Genomic DNA, 19,021 nt, shown 5'->3' on the forward strand with positions numbered 1-19,021 from the left:
TTTCTTTGTGTTTTTTTACGACAATCATAGCATCTGCAGACTTTCGTGTTTCACAGAGGACACAATAGCATGTTCCAGCCGTCCCAATGCTGTGATTTTCTCAGTACCTCACAGATTACAGGCTTAGACCTGAAGCATCAATAACATACATCAGTCCTTGCCACAGAATTTTTCCACCAGACAGCTTCTTGCAGTTTTGGGCCCAAGGCCTTTATAGCAAGGTGAGTTTGCAAGCTGCATTACCATATGTCCACAGTACAGTGTAACTAACTCCACCTCCATATCCAAACAGTGTTACTAACAAACACATTTATCAATACCCTTGAAGAAAAAGCCCTCCGAAGGGTAATGGACACAGCCCAGGATATCACAGATAAAACCCTCCCCACCATTGAGAACATCTGCAGGGAACGCTGTTGTCAGAGAGCAGCAGCAGTCATTAAGGATCCACATCACCCAGCACGTGCTCTGCTCTTGCTGCTACCATCAGGAAAGAGGTGCAGATGCCACAAGACTCGCACCACCAGGTTCCTCAGACTCCTCAACAACAAATTCAATCGGAGACTCATTTAAGGACTTTTGCACTTTATTAATTTTTTTTCTCTCTGCATTGCACAGTTTATTTATGTTTCTTGAGTAGTTTTTTTTTTAACTACCCATAAGTGGTTCTGCCATGTCTGCAGGAAAAAGAATCTCAGGGCAATATGTGATGACATGTATGTACTCTGACAATAAACCTAATCTTTGAACTTTGTCATTTTGCCTCTAGCCTCCTTTTTGCCCTTTCCTCACTCACCCCTCTTCCTCTGCATCTTCCGATCTAATTGCTTCCAGTTATAAATTCATAGAGCACAGAACAGGTTCTTTAACCCAATGTCCATGGCTAACCTAGATGCCACTCTGGACAAGTTCCATTTGCCTGCATTTGCTCTATCTCCTAAGCTCTTCCTGTCCAAATGTCCTTTGAATGCGAGTGTCCCACTTCGATAGCTTCCTCTGGCAGCTCTTTGCAGATATGAATGACACTCTGTAATATTACTCCTCCAGTTCCCTTCAAATTTCTGCTCTCTCACCTTGAGCCTGTGTCGACTAGTTCTAACCTGGGGGGGTGGGGGGGGGGGGGAAAGACTGCAAGCATTCGCTTTTAATGAAAGGAACACTAGAAAATTTAACAATATGCGAACAACACAGCCCAGGAAAATCAGAATGAATGTTTCAGGTCGCAGACCCTTCAAGCTTGTTTCCTGTTTCCATCCTCAAGATGCTGCCTCACTATTTCCAAAATTTTCTGTTTTTCCTTCAGAATTACAGCCTCCTCAGATTTTCTTTTTCCTTTGGCTAATTTTTGAGTGAAAAGGCTTCCCTTCCATTACTTTCTGGATTGATTTATTTGGAATCCCTTTCAAGTGAAAATATTTCTCTCCACGTGCCTTATCATTCATTTAAAGGCTTTTATTGGTTTGCTTCCCAGGATTCTCTGGAGAAAGGGGTCCCGCTCCGTTTAGTAACAGGCTATTAGGGAAAGGATCATGTCTGGATGTGTTACTTGAAATATTAAGCCTTATCATGGCACTTTCTCTCATGCTTGGTGAATCATACAGACATTCGACTCCTGCAGTCCAAAGTGTGGCTCCAGTGTTTTCTGTACTGTCTTCCCCTGGTTCAGTAGCTCTGGTGTTGCAGGAACTTTCATTCTGTTGCATCCCTGTACGAAAAAGTAAGAAATTCAGGATGAAACTCAGCTGCAAAGACTGACTGGCTCTCCCAGTGGTAATGCAATACAGTGGGTCTGCATTATAAAATACATCCCAAAATACCATTAACAAATGATATTCCTTTAGAAATAGCTTAAAAATTCATTTCAGGTCAATTGCTCCATAAATTTACTAAACTTTACATCCAAATACAGTGAGATAAGTGCACTCCTGGTAGACGTAGTGAATCTAAGGCTGGTAGACTACCTCACCTCTGGAAACACTGCACAATCAGAACACGCCTTCAGCTGTCAAGACAGCAGATCAGCACCCGACTGTGTCACTGACACGGGCAGGTACTACTGCCTCCTTTAAATTAAGTTAGTCCTTAGAAATACTCCTCTCACAAAGACAACTCCATTTCTGGATTACTTCTTATAAGTGTGAAATTGTCCTTGTTCTTGCATTGAAATATTTTTTCTCCAAATCTTATTTTGAAGATGCTGGATGCAGTGAAATCTCTGGTCTTGCGAAAAAAGGACTCAAAACAGGATTATGATGTGTTCCCCTCCCCCTCCCCCCTCACTCATTTGTAAACGCTTTAACTTGCCTGACTAATGCTTTTGACTATTAACATAATTTTAAAGAGGTAATCAGCAATAAAAACCCTATCAGAATCCACCTTATTTATTATATTTTCTTCTTCTTTGGCTTGGCTTTGCGGACGAAGATTTATGGAGGGGGTAAAAGTCCACGTCAGCTGCAGGCTCGTTTGTGGCTGACAAGTCCGATGCGGGACAGGCAGACACGGTTGCAGCGGCTGCAGGGGAAAATTGGTTGGTTGGGGTTGGGTGTTGGGTTTTTCCTCCTTTGCCTTTTGTCAGTGAGGTGGGCTCTGCGGTCTTCTTCAAAGGAGGTTGCTGCCTGCCAAACTGTGAGGCGCCAAGATGCACGGTTTGAGGCGATATCAGCCCACTGGCGGTGGTCAATGTGGCAGGCACCAAGAGATTTCTTTAGGCAGTCCTTGTACCTTTTCTTTGGTGCACCTCTGTCATGCTGGTGTTGGAATCTAGGGGTTAAAACAGTATGAAATAAATGATTAATTAAGCCAGAGTCCAACAGTGGCCAGTGGAGAGCTCGCCATATAACACGATCTCGGGAAGGCGATAGTCCTCCATTCTGGAGATGTGACCCACCCAGCGCAGCTGGATCTTCAGCAGCGTGGACTCTATGCTGTCGACCTCTGCCATCTCGAGTACTTCGACGTTATTATATTTTATTTAATGTTTAATACACACACACACACACACACACACACACACACACACACACACACAAAGGACTCAATGAACACATATATATATATACAAATATGTATAAATATACAACAAAATTATATCCTTAAAATGCACATTAAGCCTAGAAATAACCCCTGCGTTACATGTTAAGAGAGTAAAGAAACAGTGAACAGAGGGGGAGAAGAGGAAAAAGGGGAAAGAGCTGGCATCAACATTTAATACAATCAAAAAAGAAATAAAAATATTAAATTACTAATAAGGGATGAAAACTAAATATATTTAATAAATAGACTAAACTATTTGGCCATTTAAATAATTCAAATAAGGCTGGCAAATATCTGTGAACATGTTATATTAATTTCTAAGATGATAAGTAATTTTCTCCAGGGGTATAAGAATCCACCTTATTCGAATAAAATCACAGGCTTTCAGATTTCATTTCGGCTTTAGTTCAAGCCATTCTTGTGCCAAAACTCACAAGTCTGCTTAAAAGGGGTTATCCTTGCCTGCAATAAACTATTAGTCAAGACAGACAGACCGCTATTTGTAGGCCAATTGAATGAGCTTTCTCAACATTTTTCGTCTGCTAATTGCACAGAAACAAAATGTTTTAGAGCTTGAGAGGAACAAGCTTCCTCGTGATTAATGCATCAACTATTTTTAAAGTAAAATCTGCAATTGATATATTGCCATATTAGTGAAAAGCGAATGCCTTGCCGGTTCAGCTAAAGCCTGATCTCTGGTATTTTGTTGCAAAATCTTTTCTAATTTAAGGTGGTTTAAAACCTACCATTTTAAATCAGATTTTGCTCACATGTCCCTAAACATTTCACTGGCTTCACTTTCATTCTTATTCAACAATTTCTACTGTGGAGCACCTTTGAGCGTTTTACCACATCAAAATTACCTCAGAAGTTGTGGTTCTGTGATCTTATATTTTTACTGACACAGAATAAGCCTTTTAGCCCACCAAGTGCATGTCAGTTCCCAGGGAGCAGTCATGTTAGCTCCATTTCTTCTTTTACTTTTTCCTGCACCTGTACAATCTCTTTTTCTCTCTTTTAACTCAACTTTGATTCTTTTTGCCATCAAGACCTAAAGTAGGTGACAGCCAAAATTCTTTGCTCTTACACCTCTCATTGCTCTTCCTGTCGTCATAAATAAAATCCAGTGATGTTTAAAAGAAAATCCACATCAAGAAAAATTGTGGAAAATTGGCTGGCCTTAGGCTGATGCTTGGTAATCCTGAACAAAATATGTCTCAAAATTCTAGGAAGACTGTGAAATACTTTTAAATTTCAACACTTCTCAGCAGGGGGGCAAAAGACAAATAATGGTTTCTTATTATCATGTCTATTCACCATTATTACATGGTGCAGTGATTACAACTTTCCTTTCAACTATTGCAGAGAGCTTTTGGAGACAAATCATTGATATTCATCATGACTGCCATTGAATTCCTGGGGTTTTCAGAACACATTAGTCGTCTATATCTAACGGGCAATAAAAACTCACCAGCAGGAAATGGATTCTGCTCTTTTTGTAAATGGATGAGTTTTCGGGGGATGCATCAGGACTATTTAGACTATAGCAAGGATAAATAAAATAGTGTGGAGTAAGGGCAGAACGTTGGAAGCAGCTGATGATGAACGGAAAAATGGGGAAGAAGATCAGTGGCCTGGAAGAGTCAAATGAAGGGTAGAGATAAGTAGGTCATTTTAAAAGGGAAAAAGGCGGGGAAGCAAGACAAACGGAATGAAACGCCTATTCCTTGTGGGTTAACTGGCTAATTTAGTGGGTCTGCTCCTGGTAATTGAGCGGTGAGAAATGTCTCAACTTGGCAGGGCAAGTTAAATTCCTATTAAATTCAACCGGGCTCTAACGCTTGGTGGGAGCAAGTGTAAGAGCCCGGCCGAGTTAGCACACTTATCCCCTTCTGGCAGTGTGAAAACACAACCTGCTCTCGCATTAGACTCTTTTAAACTGCAGTCTCTGGGTAGCCCTCCTGGGACCAGGTCCAATTACTGGGCCAAAGGTGCTGGAAGCACCTTTTAAATTGCAGGGGGATCTACCTACTAAATCGCCAGCCCGGTGATTTAAGGGCGATCACGCCCCCGCAATGACACGTCACGCACTCGCCAGAAGTGCTTCCAGATGTTCAGATGCTGGCTACCCAGTGACGCACGCATGCAAGCGCTGACGTCACCGGAATAAACTGGTCGGCTGGTCGGCTAGGTAAGTTTAACTGGGTTCCCTGACTGCCTCTGAGGTAGGTCAAGGGCCTGGTTGGGTTCCGACAGGGTTGACTGGGTCAGATCCTTTCAACTGTCATGTAACTGGGACGCTAACAAGGCAAATTGCCCAGTGAACCCCATTTTACATGACAATTTGAAAGGGCCTATTGTTACTGCTGGAGGTGGGACCCCCCCCCCTTAAAATGCCAGGCTGCTAATTAATCAAGTAAATCATGGTGCACTGGGAAAGGCTCTCAAGTGCAGCAGGCCCAGTAGGTTTTCCCATTTCCTAGCAGAGTTGGCAGAGTGAAAGGGGCTAACGTGTTCATTGGTTTGGGCTTTTATTCAAGGGAAAAGCAGAGTACCCTCAGAACCTCCTGATTTGGTATGGTGTTGATACTTCTATTGAACGGTCTCCAACCTGAAACTTTAATTCCGTTTCTCTTTCCACAGTTGCTTGCTTGGCCTGTTTTCAGTTTTCAGTTTTTATTTTTAAAAAATGGAGCATAATCGTTCCTGCACATCTGTGCTCAAATTTCACTTGCCCCACAGATCCCCTTAATGTGAAGAAGTAAAATGAAAGCTTGTAAATATGGAATTTTGAACCTAGTTGAGTTACATGCATTGCTACCATTTATGCAAGTCTCCTTGACTTAATAGAACTATCCATCAAGCCCTGATCAATCCCAAATACAAAATTGTTCAATACACCGACTTCCAAATGGGAGAATTCCCCAGCCAGCCTCATTCATTGGATGATTCAACACCATGACCAGATTCTGAGCAGCAGGAAACACGATTACATTTCTTCTCTTGCAAATGCAAATTGCTCAGGCCTTTCACCAAAAGAAATCCTCAATGGGATCTACAGTGCATCTTCTATCCTTTTAGTATCAGCAGCGACTGATATCCACCAAATGACCTTTCTCATTTTTGTTAACCATATGCAATTTCTAAGATCCTCATTATGCTTGAAATGAGTGACATTACAAAGTGAATTTATGTTCTGACTTTCTGAGAAATTGATCAGTTTAGTTAATCAGTTACGAATACATATATGACATCACATTCATCCCTGAGGTTCCTTTCGGTCCTCAGAGAAGTCCTCTGCTTCCCTGGATTCTGCAACCCCTTGTGCCTGCTGCCAATCATAGCAGCCGCCATCTTGGGTGCAGACCCTACAGTTACAATATTTTAAAATAAAACCACCATCGGCCCCATTTACACGCCCTTTAAAGCCTGTATGGAACTGAAGGCTTTCATAGTGGGGGGGAAGGGGGGGGTTTGGTCCCTGCAGGAGCGCTGTGACTCCGCTCCCTGCTCTCCACGGGTCCGTACCGGTGGCAGCACCACCATTACAGCAGCTCCGGCAGTGCTGCCATTTTCTGTACCTTATTTTGCAAGGTGGCTTCTATCAATGTTTGCAACGAAAATTCTGATTCTGAAATGTGGTAGCTACTCTTGTACACAGTAAGGTTTTATTGCCTAGTGATAAATCATCAGGTAACTTGTTAAATATACAGTGGTCAGTGGTCAAGGGATGAATATTACCTGAACCCTGAGTGGGCACCTCTGTTCACCATCCCATAATCAGTAATAAATCCGTTAATAACTTCAGGAATTAATTCACTCTGGAACTCAATATCACATCAAGTGACCAATACAAACAGCAGAGAAGCCAACTTATTGTGAAAAATCAGATAAATACATTGGGAAGAAAGGAATTAGTGCACGACATTGATTATTGCAATTTAAAGTGGTCCATAGAATACATATGTCTAAAGTTAAATTATCTCATTTTAACTCTGATCTAAACCCTCTACGTGATAAATGTAAAATTGCTGAGGCTTCTTTGATTCACAAGTTTTGGACTTTCCCTTGTTTAGAAAAAAAATTGGAAAGATATTTGTCAAACATTATCAGTGATTCTTAAGGTTAAATTAGCACTTTGCCCTTTAATTGCTTTCTTTGGATCATTTCAAGATGATGATGTTTCACTGAACAACTCAAAACCGAATTTTATCTTTTACTTCCAGACGTGCAATTTTGATTAAATGGAAAGATAATACTCCACCTACACATACACATGATATAATGTCTTGGTTAAGTTTAGAAAAAAATTAATATTCCATTAAAGATTCTAATACTAATTTAATAAAGACATGGGGCCCTTTTATGGACCATTATCATGAAGTTTTAGGGTTGTCAGGCCCTTCGATGCTGAGCTGTCTGTTTCCAGGTTGTTGTCACTTAATACCCACGTGTTAGATTTTTTTCAACCTTGTACAGTGGTCGAGGTTTTGAATTGATGTGTTTTTTTCCTTTTTCTTATAATTTGTATTTCATTATATAATTGTCCTGTTTAATTTTTGTAAACCGTAATAAATATCTTAAAAGAAAGAAAAAGGAATTCAGCATTATGTTGACACAATGAGATGAAATAATATTATTTGAATGGGATGCAGCTTCTGTAGAGGTTAATAAAAGCTCTTGTCTTGAGTGGATGAGAGGAACCTCAGCCAGTCTTGCAGCGTCCATAGGAGATAAAGATATGTTGCCAACATCTTGGGCCAGAGCATTTTTTCAAGAAATAAGCCAGAAATAAGAAATCTCAGAATAGGGACAGTGCCGGCTGGGGGTGGGGGGGGGGGGGTGGGGGGCAGGAATCCAGACCGACAAAAGGTGTTAATTAGATACGATAAGGGGAGAGGCGAGAATTGATTTTGTTTGTGTGAAGAGGAAATGGAAGAGAGACAGAGCTGGGCAAAGGTGATGGGGAAGGGGGGGTGGGGAGATGTTAACGAAAGTCAGTGTTAAAATGCCATCTGGTTGGAGGGTGCCCAAATGAAAGATGAAGTGTTGTTCCTCTGACTTGCGGGTGATTTCAGACTGGCTGGATGAGAGAATGGTCTGTTCCCATGGTGTAAATTTAATATACTTTGACAGTCTGTCATCTAGAAATTACCATGCATCAACTCACCACAGTTTCATTGATAACAACTACAAAATTCCAAAGCTCTAGCACCAAGAAGGATGAGTAACATAGTAACACTCCAGCCAACAAATAGAAATCTATCAAAAAAAACACTAAACCATTGGTACGTCACAACCCTCGATTTTTCTTTCATCCACATGCCTGCCTAAGAGTCTCTTAAATATAACACCTTATTTTCCATCCAGCACTCTTCAGCCAGATGACATTAACATCGACTTCTCTGCTTTCTGCTAACCTGTTCCCCTCCCCCTTTCCAGTTTTTCCAGTTCTCCCTACCCCTTCCACCCACCCAGCCATCCCTCCTCTCCCTGATCGCTGCTATCCCCTCCCCCCCTTCTCCTGCCTTCCCCCCCCCGACCCCACCCCCATCCTTTTTGTTCAGACACTTGCCAACATTCCATAACTTGATGAAGGGCTCAAGCCCGAAACGTCGGTTCTGGATCTTTACCTTTGCTACGTAAAGGACACTGTATGACCTGCTGAGCTGCTCCAGCATTACAGTCTCTTAAGTGCACCTATTTTTCCAGCCTCCAGCCCAATCCCTGGCAATGCATTCCAGGCACCCACAACTCTCTGAATAAAAAAAATTTACCCCTGATTGGAATGCAACTGGTTGCCAGTTCTCCTGCATCTGATGCCTCGTCCTGGTGGGGGTTGGGGGAGGGGAGGGGGGTGGAAACGACGTTGCTCCTTCTTAATTGCTGGGTTGAAAAAGTTGGAACTCTCGACCCAACAGCACTGTGATGTGCTTTCACCCCATGAACCCTTGCACCTGAAGAAGGCTACTTTCTTTAGTTCTCTCAAGGGCTATTAGGAATGTACAGTAAATGACATTCTTGCTAACAAAATCCTCAAATCCTTGTAAATAGTGCCTAAAAATTGGTGGTGTCTTTTTACATCTACCTCAAAAAAATATAATTTAACATCTCATAAAAAAGGTAGCACATTTTATAGCACACTTCACTCAGTCTAGCACTAAATTGCCGGCTTCAATTATATGCTCAAGTCCGTGGAGTAACGCTTGAACCTATGACCCACTGACGCAGAGGAGTATCAAGCATTCTTTAACAAAACTGCTGCAATGCACTCTTATATCCATTTAAAGGGTGTAACCACTGACTGAGTTAAACCCCATTTTAACATGAGAAAGTGCAACATTTTTTCAAGGATTATGTTAGTATTTTTTAAGCCACCTGATTGCAGAAATCTGTAAATTAAAGAATCTATTCACATTAATTACCATTATGTTGTAGTGTTTCATTATCCCTCAATAATGCATTTCATCATTCGAATCCCCGATGTGAAGGAAGGAGGTCAAATCCCTGGAGCGTTTCAATTGCCTTGGTAGCGAATTAAATATTGTAAATTCAAAAAAAAATGCATTTCATCCTACTAAGTAGTATCATCCACATATAACAATTTCCATTACTAATGTATTAAATTTTGCATATCTCACTCTCCTGTGAAAAAAAGTAATTAGCGTCAAGGAGGAAATTTGCATGACACATGCAACTCCAGCCTACTTCAGTTCACAACAGGGGTAATAAAAAGTTCACCCGTGGGAGGTGACACCTTATTTTTCAATAACTTAGCATAAATATTAAATCAAGGAATGACCGATTTAAGAGAGCACTGGACAAACTGTGGATGGTAGAACTTGGATTCTGGTTCAGCGAAAAAACAAGCACTTTGGACAACTATTTTTAGAAGCAGTAATTATACTGGCAGTTCAACTCTGGACGTGCTAATCTTGCTTTTATCCTAAACCCAGCTGAGAATTGTAAGGAAGAGATACTTATCAGTCATTATTGTACATTGAGATGAGGAAGTTCATACTTACTTTCTTGAAGGTTGCAATACAAGTTGAAAAATTCATGATTTCTCGGATTCATTTATTTTTGCATGGAGCTTTGCATAATAATTGAACAAAATGTAAACATTCTGTAACTCAGATCTGCAATCAATTATTGTATTGTGATAAGTAATATTAAGATATTCAGCCTTACATTCCGTCCATGAAAACAAACCCTGGCATATATACTGTAAGGTAAAACATCATGAGATGGGAATGTGTAGGGAGTTACCCTGTACAGGGCAGTAACAAGAAGGGGAGGTGTCCTTGTACTCCTGTTAGGTAAAACATCATGAGGTGGGAATGTACAGGGCTGTAACAAGATGTAAATGCATCCTTGTACTTACAAGATAAGAGAGACATTGATGGATTGAGAGGCAGGAAGCTAGCAGGGAAAGGATAGCAACAGTTTTAGTCATTGGACAAGTAATGATATGATGATGTTCTAAGCATGTATCCAAGGGTATAAAAAATCACCATTTTGCTGATAACGGCAGAATGCATTCTCCGACTAACATGTTTAGTCGCAAGTGTTACAATCCGGTAATAAAGAACAAAGAACCCTGATTTCGACTCAGCCTGGTGTTTGTCTCACTCATTCATGAACAAAGCAGACCTAACAATACTTAAAATAATGTAGAAAGCTCTTTTAACACTCATTTTTAATGCAAAGTGAGAGCTGGTGATGTCATTTGTTTTGTCCTAGCATTTTTGTCCCACCTCACTGACAAAAGACAAAGGAGGAAAACCCCAACACCCAACCCCAACCAAGCAATTTTCCCTTGCAACCGTGCCTGCCTGTCCCGCGTCGGACTTGTCAGTCACCAACGAGCCTGCAGCAGACGTGGACATACCCCTCCATAAATCTTCGTCTGCCAAGCCAAAGAAAGAAAGAATATGACTCTGCAGGAGTTTAAAAGGACCTCCAGGAGGGCCACATGACAGTCTTCTAAACAGCAAATTATTTCAGGCTGCAATTATGTTTCTCTTTTGGCCCGAGCTCCTAGTCTAGGTCTCCTGAAGGTTATCTCTTCGCTTTTATTGAGGATGAGGATGTGCTTGGTGTCTCCTGCACCAGATGTCATTCACAACCAGACGTGATAGAGGATCAAACCACAGAAACTCTAGGAAAACAGCATTAGAGGTGAAACTTTACAGAGAACTGGTGAAGCCACACCTGTAAATTAGATTTTGAACCCTACATTTAATGCAGGACGGGCATGCATTGGAGATGATCCCTAAAATGAAAGGGGTGATGTATGAAGTTTGGGCAGGTTGTGCCAATATTCATTGGTGGAAAGATGATCATACTGAAGCATTCAATATTTAGAGGACAATTAACAAGATGAATTTTGAAAAGGGGTATCTGGAAGGCACAGTCACAGAATGAGCGAACATCCATTTCATCCACCCACCCATTTTCTCTCCAAGGACAGTGAATCTTTAGAATTGTGTGCTTTCGACATTTGAGATAGATCGGGTTCTTCAGAAAATCAACTCTATAACCTCGAGGCATCGATGGGTGATGTATATTTTGCTCTTTTATTTCTATACTGCGTGTTGCTATAACATAATTTGTACCTGCTCTTGCTCCTGTTTCTTATTCTTTTGGTGCTAAGACCCCATCAGACATCTTACAGTACTCTATATTGTGCTGGGCACTGCTCCACTGGAATTGTATTTAAGGCCCTAGATGGGTACAGCACAAGTGCCCAAGCACAAGTCCATGGTTTAGAGTTAACCACCGGAATGATAATTAGACCCTAGATGAGTAAAACACAAGACCATAGTTTAGAGTTAAAATATGACAATGAATTATCTTCTATTCCTCTGACTTTGGAAGGTTGGGGGATAATCCAATTATTTTTAGACGATGAAATAAAGTTTGAGAACTGTCTCCCCAGATTATTGTGGATGCCAATCCAATTGATAGTATCAGGCTGTGATTGACAGTATTTTATTAGGTAAGGGTATCAAGGAACAAGGCTCAAGGCTGAGTAAATGGAGTTGATGCAGAGGGCAGCCAGGATCTAATTAAAAAGAACAAGTAACATGGTCTGAAGGGCCTCCTTTTGTTTCTATGTGCTCATCGTAAGGCCGTGTTCCCGTGACAACATTTGCTTTGCATGGCATCATTATCTTACAGTTCTGTTTTTTTTTAACTGCGGTGCAACTTTGAGAAACTATTTCCTTTATTGGGGTAATCCAGGGGAGGGGGCAAAAAAGATGAAATTGGAATCTTTAGTCTGGAAGTACGCCTGTTGGAAATAAAATCAGAAAGCCCTTTCACAACAAAATGTAATGAAAATAAAGAATTTTCCACCCAAAGGGTTATGGATACTATGTTAACTGATATTTTCAAGGTGTGATTGACGGTACCTTCTTAGGTAAGGGTATCAAGGCGTAAGAGGCAATGCTGAGGAACTAGTGATGACGAGGGAACAACCAGGATCTAATTAAAGAGCAAAACAAGCTCAAGGTCCATAGAGTCTGCTTCTGCGCCCATGTTCTCATTGTGGAACCATGATGTAAAATAAATATTTGATCATTCTTTTTATCTTTGGGCAGGTGTTGAATTGGAAGAGCTTAGAAGGATATGGACCAAATGTAGACAAATGGGATCAGCCTGGAATATTTACTTTGTCAGCATGTTCTTCTTGTGGAACCACAATATTAAATTTACATGGAACATCGAACTTTACCTCACACCCTTAATTCTCCATATTTATTGCCTGTCCAGAAGTCTTTAAAATGTCCCTATTGTACCAGCCTCCATTACCACCCCTAGCAATGCATTCCAGACACCCATTACTCTCTGTGTAAACCTTCCTCTAACATTTCTCCCATCACCTTCTACAGATGTCTTCTGGTGTTTGCTACTCTCACCCCAGGAAAAAGGTGCTGGCTGTCCACCTTATCTATGGCTCTCATAATCATGTAGGCCTCTATTAAGACACCTCTCAACCTTCCTCACCCCAAAGAGAAAAACCCTAACTCTGGTGACCTTGAATGGATAAGTTGGACTGAAGGGCCTGTTTTGTGCAGTTTGATTCTATGTCATGAACTGAACAGGAATTATTCTATGTACAATAACTGTCCATCCAATTTGAATTGCAGCATTGCAAAATGTTGCACAGTATGTTCCAGTTACCTTACACTCCAAGGTCACCCATGCTGATGAATTGACATTTCTTCTCCTCTGGTTCACAGTCTGACAAGTGGAAATCAGACATTATTTCCTTCTAGGTGTGAGATGCTGTGCAGATCTATTTGTAAACCTGTATAAATTGACTCCAACGTGGTGGTCTTACTCAAACCAGTGGTAAGTCCTCTTTTGAGAACAAAATTGAAGTACATTGCAATGACAGAGGATGAGAGCAGAGCCCTGTATTGGGCTTTATTAGACCAAGGAATATTTCATTCTGATACTGGTTCCAAAGGTAAGAATGTTTTCCAACCTCCTCTGATATTCTTTAGTTCCAGAAATATCATCCAAAGAGATAGTTACGTAAATCCAATGGGCATAGCTTAAATTGTTTAGATTTATTTACTTTGATCTTAGTTTGAAATAAACAGACTCATCTCCAGATTTAGTCCTTAAAATCCCTCAGAAGCAAATAGATTTTAATCAGGCTCGAATAAACAGCCTAACTGGAAGCCCCAACATTCCATTGTCCAGTCATCCCAGGAGATAAACTGAATGACTCTCTCAAGATGCAACCTTCTTCATAAAAGGAAGCGAGTCATGATTTATTTGAAATACAACTGCAGTTGTAATACTCAAACTAGACACCTCAAGTATCAGCTACATTTTTCAGTAAAAATATGATGTGATTTAATTTTTGAAGTTTTCATGTAAAATGCTGATAATGTTTGTGTGGCTAATAAAACACAGTAGTTTTCGGTCCTCAATACGAACCATATATCAAGATTTCTATTTCATAGCTGTCTCTATTGATTATTACTTGTGAACTTGATCCGTAATAAAGGAGGAATTGTGTAGCTTGTTAAAGAGACACGGGCAATTTTGATGATTTACAAGCTTGAAAGTCTAATTATTCAAACCAAAGATGGAATTTTGTAATTCACTACAGTTGGAAAGGATTGTCACTGCACAGCAAGAGAATCAAAACATTTTATTGAACATTAACATGAGGACAACCATGTATGTTCCCATTCGCTTAATACTAGCTCCAGGCTGCCAAAAGCTATTATTCCATGACCACAAGTGGGTAGAACATAATACATAGTTTTTATTGGTAGAAGGGTCTTGAACCCCGTAACATTTGACCAAAGTTTGCAATACTGATTAAGTTTAACATTTTGACATTTATTGAAAGGTGAAAGATAATATTCGTCTCCTAAATGTTTTAGTTCTGATGAGATCAAGCAGGTAACTACAGATGCACAGATATGAATGAGGAGGTGAGTTATGCCCAAGGAGCTAACTAATATTTATCTTAAAGCCGACATCTGAAAAGTATATTGGCCACAACTTGCTTCCATTGACCCTCCCACACTCCCCAAGCTATCTAAATAGTGTCGGCCTGTGAGGTGGGAGTGGACCAGTACAAACAACATCCATAAAACAGCTGAAATAAACTTTGGTGGCTCGCTATTGCCTGCATTTAAAAGGCTATAAAACCTGCCAGGAATTTGAATGTTTGCAATGATCATTAACACCCAAAAGAATTAAAAATCAATGAGTTAAATGAAGCATCAAAATGTAAAAATTTAACAACTAATTTTAAAAAAATTATTAAAGCTAAATTATATTTTAAAATACCTTGTGACTTCATTGCAGCCGTTCGACTACATTGAAATGAATGGGGAGACTATTCCTGAGATACATCGAAGTCACATAGCTGAAATGGTGCCTGTTAGTGTGCTGGATATTTATGAAACTATCTTAACTGTTGTGTAAAGGTTAGAGAAGTCGCTAGTTGATGCTCCACTTCCTGAGGAATAAGAATGCAGTTGGGGAATCAAAAATTAGATTCAGATTTATTGTCAGAGCACATCCATGCCATCACATACAACCCTGAAATAGCAGGCAAGGCAGAATTACCACTTATTGGTAGTGCAAAAAGAAACTGTACTCAATATACACAAACAATAAAGTGCAAAAGCAAGAGTCCTTAAATGAGTCCCTGATTGAATTTGTTGTTGAGGAGTTTGATGATGGAGGGGTCGCACCTGTTCCTGAATCTGGTGGTGCGAGTCATGTGGCACCTATACCTCTTTCTTGATGGTAGCAGCAAGAACAGAGCCTGTGCTGGGTGTTGGGTGCTGCTGCCCTCCGACGGCAGCGTTCCCTGTAGATGTTCTCGATGGTGGGGAAGGTTTTACCTGTGATGTCCTGGGCTGTGTCCACTACATCTTGCATGGCTTTACATTCAGGGGTATTGGTGTCCTGATAGCAGACTGTGATGTAGCCAGTCAGCACATTTTCCACCACAAATTTGTTGAGATTTTCCAGTGTTTTGATGTCAAACCAAACCTCTGCAAACTCCTGAGGAAGTAGAGGTGCTGACGTGCTTTCTTCAAGATGCCATTTGTCGTTGGGTCCAGGTAAGATCATCCAAGAACTTAAACCAAGACATTTGGAAATTCCATTTGTCATTCAGGAGTTCTGTATTTGAAAGCTCTTGCACTGAATAGTGATGGAATCTTCCAAAACAGATTTTGCTTATTACTATATATTAACACTTTGTGGCTTATTGGAGGCCCTGTTTAGAAAAAGGGTATCAAGAGCTGCCAAAAACGTGATACGGAATTGTGACTGATTTCAGGAATGGGAAGCTCCATGCCTCAGAGATCATTAGATGTTTCCTAGGAGCTAACTTCAAGGTCAGTGGCTGCTAACCACAAAATCCAGGGCAGTTTAATTTTAACTCTGCAGCTGCTCAATGGGCTTTACAAACTGATAATCATCACCCTGTTCTTCAATTTTGAGCAACAGTTCACATGTGCCCAGTGCAAATGCATCTTTATTGCTCCTTTCTCTGCTGGTTGGATTTCACAAAGTGGCGTCAGTGACCCCCAAAGTCAGATTTGATCCTGTGGCAATCAGCATTTCCGTTCCACCTCCCTGAAGATCACCGATTTTTTAACAAAAATTAAGCTGCAGAAATCTAAATATTTGATTTATGATTTCTTCTTCAGTGAGGTCTTTCTCTCAGCTCAGAAATTCCAAGGTCTAATTCTTGTGCCTAATTTAGAAATATGTAAGACTTGCTCACAAGTTGCAAGTATGGAAAAATGTTCTATTTTGGAACACAATCTTAACGAGGATTTAAAAAGGCATTTATCCTGCTTTTCTTGTTTGCTTTCCATCTTATCTGTTTATCTTATCTTGAAGGAGTTTTTATTCCACTTTGAATACCTTACATTTGGGATTGCTCTCTGCATAAACAATAAAACAGACTCAAGTCCAGTCGACATATTCAAGCCACACAGAATGGATGATAAATTGCATGTGGTACTGTAACAAAGATTAAATTGAAGTTCTGAAAAGATTTAAATTTTTGAGGAAATTTCTAAGAAAGCAATCTGTGGAGCTATAGTTTTAAATTCCATTGTTGCAAATCACAGCATAATTGTTTCAAGTTGTGTAAAACAGAGATTTTCAAACTGGGTTTGGAAGGTAATGTCTATCTGGGACTTGGCTTGTTGCTTGCTGCAAGCTGGTTTTTTTTGTATGGTGTATTCTACATCTTTCCTGCATCTGAAGGCACAAAAATGTTCAGTTTGCATAGTCATTCACTGATAACAGAATATTTCCTGTAGGGAGCACCCTGTAGTCATTTGGGCTCCTGTTGTCAACTTTCAGATATGGTGTCTTTGATGCTCTCAATATTTACAAGGGGCACCAGGAATGGTAAAGCATTCAACATCAGCCAGAATCCCTAATTGGACATAGGCTCTGAAACCCTCCTTGGGTAGCCAGTACCACATATGAGACATCTCTTTAATATATCCTCCCTGCTGTTCTGTACCTCACAGAGGCACTCCCTGTGTGGCCTGGGACGACACACTTTCCACTTCCTTGCCTGTGACTGCCATCTGGACATGCTGTGGCAATCCTTCAGCACTATGGGGTGGAGAAGGAGTTGGGGAACAGTTTTTGGATGATCTTACCTGGACCCAATGACAAATGGCATCTTGAAGAAAGCACGTCAGCACCTCTACTTCCTCAGGAGTTTGCAGAGGTTTGGTTTGACATCAAAACACTGGCAAATCTCAACAAATTTGTGGTGGAAAATGTGCTGACTGGCTACATCACAGTCTGCTATCAGGACACCAATACCCCTGAATGTAAAGCCATGCAAGATGTAGTGGACATAGCTCAGGACATCACAGGTAAAACCTTCCCCACCATCGAGAACATCTACAGGGAACGCTGCCGTCGGAGGGCAGCATTACCCAACACCCAGCACAGGCTCTCTAAATGAGAGGCGAATCCAGCTCCACAATCCAGGTTTGAACCCGTCGCTCTCTGTAAAGAGTTTGTCGTTCTCACCGTGTCTGCGTGGGTTTCCTCCCACCCTTCAAAACATACAGGGGCTGTAGGTTAATGGGGGTATTTGGGCAGCACTGGCTTATTGGCCAGAAAGGTCTGCCTCCGGGTTATTGGCGGAGAGCGGAAGGTTTGAGCTAGTGGAGTTGTTCTAGTGAATCGTTGCGGACTCGAAAGGCTAACATGGCCTGTTTCTGCTCTGTAAATGGATATATGGTTATATGGTTATCTTTAATGTCTTGGAGTAGAAGTTACAGAGAGCGCTACCATGTACCAGGAGGAGGACTAGAGATGGTTGGTGCAGATGAGGTGGGCGAGAAGAGCTCTTTCTGTGCTGTTTGATGCTATGGTTCATTTCTCAAGTAGCATCAACATATCATATCGCATGCATCAGGAAAGTCATTGGAGCTTTCACTCCACAGACATGCACTTTCCCCCACTGTATCTCTGCCGTTTTTTCAAACACATTCGTATTGTTCTCTGACATATGTAATCAGAGCCATCTGTTCTTCTTCACCTGAAGCCTTGACAAAAGGGCCTGAATTAACATTTTGTCTCTCTTCATTTGTTGCTGTACTTTGTCAGACTTCAATCCACATCTGAGTAATTTGTTCCGTGCTCTTTCCAAGATTTATAGAAGACAGATCTAATGCCAAATGTTTGATCCCATCAGTGTCAAATCAACATTTCCTATAAACAGCATCGAGGAAAACATGGTTTTAAATTTATATGTAGAAGAAAAATGTCTTTTATGGTGTGGCTGTGGCTCTACACATGTACCTTGATCTTTGTCGTTTTGTTGCCAATATTTTTATCCCATTGATCTCAGGCCAAATTATTTATCTAATTTTACTGGAATGAATCAAGTTTAGCCTAAATTAAATCCATCTAAAAGATCAGAAGCTATTCAGTTCAGTAAAGTCTCTTGGCCTCCATCGGTCGTATCGCGCCTCTGGTAGTCATTGGCTTGTTGAGCAGCGTCGACTGCGGCAATGGAGGCTGATCCTGGAACGGCAGGATCCGTCGCAGCTGCTGCCAATCTAGGGCATCATTAAACTGTTGTCCGCTGGGCTCTTAACTTACCTCTCCGCTCCTGCACTCCTCAAAAGGAGTGATTTTGAGTAAAGTCGCTCAGCTGCAAAATACACCTGTCCACAATCGTTCCATGAAATTCTCCAAATCCAGTGGCAGAATATCTCTAATCTGATCAAACTGAAATATTAACTCTTTTTCCTTATCTATAGATGTGTTGCGCTCACTCAGTGTTTCCATCATATACTTGTATTTTCAGATTTCCAGCGCTTGTAGTTTATATTTTATTTTCATACCCTCTGCACATGGAGTAAGAAATTTTCTTGCCCATTTTGTTACAAATTTTCACTGCTCAGGATCGGCAATGGCAAGGTTATGCATAACAATGACAAACTGT

General features: G+C 40.8%; 1 long non-coding RNA gene across 1 annotated transcript; it reads right to left on the reverse strand.

Annotated features, from left to right (window-relative positions):
* Positions 1-608: 608 nt before the first annotated feature.
* LOC138743892 (uncharacterized) lies at positions 609-10,587 on the reverse strand. The gene is made up of 3 exons (XR_011345099.1): positions 10,062-10,587; positions 2,377-2,763; positions 609-1,705 (listed from the first exon to the last, which is right to left on the reverse strand). It is a non-coding gene; the product is annotated as an uncharacterized lncRNA (long non-coding RNA).
* Between the last annotated feature and the right edge of the window lie 8,434 nt (positions 10,588-19,021).

This window comes from Narcine bancroftii, chromosome 10 (assembly GCF_036971445.1).
Source record: "Narcine bancroftii isolate sNarBan1 chromosome 10, sNarBan1.hap1, whole genome shotgun sequence".
NCBI lineage: Eukaryota > Metazoa > Chordata > Chondrichthyes > Torpediniformes > Narcinidae > Narcine > Narcine bancroftii.